The sequence below is a fragment of the Carassius gibelio genome, chromosome B17, assembly GCF_023724105.1.
Source record: "Carassius gibelio isolate Cgi1373 ecotype wild population from Czech Republic chromosome B17, carGib1.2-hapl.c, whole genome shotgun sequence".
NCBI classification, from domain to species: domain Eukaryota; kingdom Metazoa; phylum Chordata; class Actinopteri; order Cypriniformes; family Cyprinidae; genus Carassius; species Carassius gibelio.
Window position 1 is genome coordinate 23556702 of NC_068412.1, and position 4235 is coordinate 23560936.

At 31.6% G+C, this 4235-nt stretch overlaps 1 long non-coding RNA gene across 1 annotated transcript; it reads left to right on the plus strand.

Annotated features, from left to right (window-relative positions):
• Nucleotides 1–461: 461 nt before the first annotated feature.
• Nucleotides 462–1848, plus strand: LOC127976642 (uncharacterized). Its single transcript, XR_008157901.1, has 3 exons — nt 462–929; nt 962–1025; nt 1155–1848. It is a non-coding gene; the product is annotated as an uncharacterized LOC127976642 (long non-coding RNA).
• Nucleotides 1849–4235: the final 2387 nt, after the last annotated feature.

Below are 4235 nucleotides of genomic sequence, written 5' to 3' on the forward strand. Positions count from 1 at the left end.
TACAGTGAGTTAACATTGTTATAAGGCAGAATATAAAAAACATGTTCAACAAAGAGTTCACCCCAAAAAATGATCATCTTATTACAATTTCAACTGTTTTTATTCATACAAAGTACAATATGCCATTTGGGTCCAACACACTAAAAATATAGACTCTTTATTGGCACCTATGGTTCCATAAAGAATCTATAACATCTATGGAATCTTTCCATTGCACAAAAGGTTCTTTGTAGTGGAAAAGGATTCTTTAGATTATTAAATAATTTCATTGACTTGACTTATGTTAACAGAAAAATATATTTTCAATATATGTTCCATACATAAATGAACAAGTTTATTAATGTTTTTTTTTTTTTTTGAATTTGAATTTGAATTTTCTTTAGAGAAAAATACAGGAAATTCTTTAAATCATATGTTTTTGACAAAGAGTCTTGTTTTTGTGTAACACCGATTAAATGAAGTTAATTATTTTATTTAGACAATTTAGTTACATGATTGTCCCTTAATAAAAGTTGAAAAGTGATGTATTATAAAAAGAAAAAAATGATTTAACTCAAACAGTTGACGTTTTAAGTTATTACTATTTGATTGGTGATTGACCAATGAGCGAGCTCCGTCATCACGCGCTGTGTGTGTGTGGTTGGACGCGCCTGCGTAACGAGAAGAGAGCTGAGCATAGAGGAGAGAAGACGCGAGTCGATCTCTGCGATCAAAACTAGAAGTGTATAATTGAAGAAAAGTAGAAAACCTTTAATTTGATAAATTTAATACCAAGCAGCGTATGGAGAAGCCGAGTGAATGTTGAGTCACATTTCACTCCAGGCTTAGAGTGAATCGTGTGGGTATTCATCGTTCACCAACGCCATTGCTGGCCGACGCGTGCCTGTGAGACGTGCTTGGGTGAAAGCAAAAGACGCTAAATATAGAAGGTAAATGCCGCGTGGTTATTCCTCCATTTCAGTTCACCGGCGCCATTATTGGTCACATGCGCCTGTGTGAGGAATACAGATAGGATTGTTCTAGAGGTAAATTAGTGTAATATATGATGTCTTGAAACACATATTTGTGTGTTTAATTGTTTATTTTGATTGTTTCGATCTTTGATGTGAAATTATTTTTGAAATCACTAAATGAATGCTCTGGTCTGTGATCAGGCCAGGTTTTTTTGTCCCTTTCTTTTTTTTTCTCTTCTTCCTTGTATTTCTATTTTTTTTCCTTGGTTCTGGATTGTGATCTTCTGCGATATCCTGTGAAATTCACGTTTGATGGCGAGCCACCCGAATCTGCTACAGAGAGGAAAAGACTACAATTCATAAAGAAGAGGACAATATCCTTTCTTTCATTCTCCAGTCTTGCTTTAAGTAAGACAATTCCTATTAGAGACTATTGAATACTTTTTTTTTTTTAGATTGACAAATACAGGGATTGACAGGAAACTGATCCATGCTTTGAATAGCATTGAACACTCTTATTGGTGTATGGTTACCCATAGCCATAAGTTGATTGAAATTGATATGTGATATATTTTGAGAAAGGTGTTTTAAAAGGAAAAAAGACACCATTCCTTTGAGTATTTTTGTTTATTTTATTTCTTTTTGTCATTTCATTTACTAGTCTGTACAATACTTTTCTGTTTTCTGAGGTAAAAGAAGAGTGCACTCTCGAGGGGATTTTCATGCTTGAGATTTGTATCATTGCCTGATATTGTATTTAACCTGATTATAATTCTCACTGGAAATCTAATTACATACCAGTTTGCATCTAACTTGTGTTGTCGGTTGTTTCTCACTACAACCCGCTACCTCCTTTACGACTCTTAGAATCTTCTGATAAACCTATTTGCACCAACAGCAATTAATTTAATTAATTATGTGTTAAATTCTTTAAACACCTGTTACATTTGCTTTAATCAAAGTGTTTATTTATTATTATTATTATTATTATTATTATTATTATTTTAAATCCTTAGAGAAAATAAATTGAAAAATACAATAAATTATTTAAATTACTGTAAATGGTTTTGAATCAAAGTCAGGTTTGAAATGACAAATTATGTGAGAAATGTCTTTCTACAGAACTCTATAGAACTCAATCTAATTTTCAAAGACTTTTTGCTTTAATCAAAGTGTTATTATTATTAGTATTATTATTTTAAATTCTTATAAAAAAATAAACAGTAAATTATAAAAAAAAATGTCACTAAATTAACATTATGCTAAAAATGTTATACTCATTACACATTCATCTAAGAAAAAAAATAGATCTCAAGTATCACAAGGACTCGTGTAAGATAAAACGGGAACAACACAAGTTGAGAAATGTATTTTAGAAGTGCTGCCTGGCCAGAGGGAATGGACCTTCATCAAGCCTATGTGAACTAAAGAACATGAGAAACACTACAGAAAAACTCAAGCCTTTCTAAATGGCATTCTTGAAGGTCATGGAAGCATTTTCAAAGACGGCTCAATACTGCCGCACTTTTAATGTCTTTCCCTCAGAGTCTCATGAGGCCGATGCATTGTTTCCCCAATCTTGGATCCTATTCAAAATGTGTTTTTTGTCTATCTACTGAGAATTCAGAGATGGCCTGAATTTAGCAGAAGACATCTGCCTGCACAAACGGACAGACTCATCTTTACAAGAATCAAATCACCAGTGGGCTGACCTTTGGAAACTTCAAAATTGATGTTTGCAATACACTTGTAACCTGTGCCAGGGGACCACCAAAAAAAAAAAAAAAACTGGGCCCAAACACAAAGCATTAACTGGGACGAGCTAACTGAGTAGGCGAGAAAAGAGGCCATTAGAAAATAATAAGGCTACTGCTATTGGAAACGCATTAAATGAATCCAAGCAGTGAAATGATACGCAAATGAAATTCTGTAAACTTTAAATCTAATCTTAGATGTCTCTGCAATGAGTTCTGTTTATGAGAGAAGCTCACCAAAAGTGTCAGAAAGATTAAGCGAAGTGTAAAATACAACAAAAATCTGAAAAAATTTTCAGTTTTCAAAGTGTTCTTAGGGTGAAATTGAAAAGCCGTAGATAGATCTGTACAACAAATTTGTCACAGTTTTCAAGTCAATAAGCAACAGGTTTAACCTCTGTCGCATTTACTACTATTCGGAGTGGAAAAGTGCCCAATATGAGAGACATTATTTACGGGTTACTCTTTTCTTAAAGCTTTTACTGTATGTGCAGTATAATGCATTTTAAAGGGTTATTAAAGGGTATGTATAATGCATTATAATTATTAATAATGTGCATTGTAATAAATTATATCATGTCACAATAATTATAACTGAAGTTAAAATTCACAGTGTAACAATGAATTGATAAATGTTAATATTTTGACTCTGGTTATTCATGAGATTGTACAATGCATTGGAAGGTTTAATTAATGTGTTAAAACTACTTTTAGAATGCAATATACATAAAGGCTTTAAATGAAGTGTTACCTTTTTATGTCTTCAATATCAATTCTATTTTAAAACAATATCTATGCTTGGATGTATTAAAACAGTAATATGGCAAAATATTATTTTAATTTAATGCAACCATTTCTTATTTTTATTTATTTATTTATTTTCATTCTAAAATGCTGATTTTGTTCTAAAAAACTTCACTTTTGATCAGTTGAATGCAGTGATCCTCAAACCTGGCTCGCGAGATCCAGTTTCCTGCAGAGTTTAGCTCCGACTCTAATTAAACACACCTGCCTGTGATTTTCTAATGATCGTGAAGACACTGATTAGCAAACTCATGCGTGTTTGATTAGGGTTAGAGCTAAACTTCGCAGGAAAGTGGATCTCGCGAGCCAGACTTGAGGATCACTGGTTTAATGCAACCTTATTGAATAAAAGTATTCATATATATAAAAAAAAAAATACAAAATCTAATGACCCCAGTTTAAAACAAAAATAACAGTAATGCACTTATACAATGTAAAATGTAGGATATGTTCAGTAAGTCACTGCAACTTATGTTTTACATTAACTCATAAGTTTATTTCAATGTTGTTAAATGAAATTCAACTTGAATTTGGTTTAATATAATTTAAGTTGAAATTACTTCTATTACACTTAAATAACATAAAAAAAATTAAAGTAGCAACTGAACTTAAGTTGAAAATAGGTGGAACATTTTTACAGCGCATAAAAACGTATTGAAAGTATTGAACAAACTGTAAGAACATATTTTATTAATTGTTTTTAATTCTGAACATGCTTTTTTAT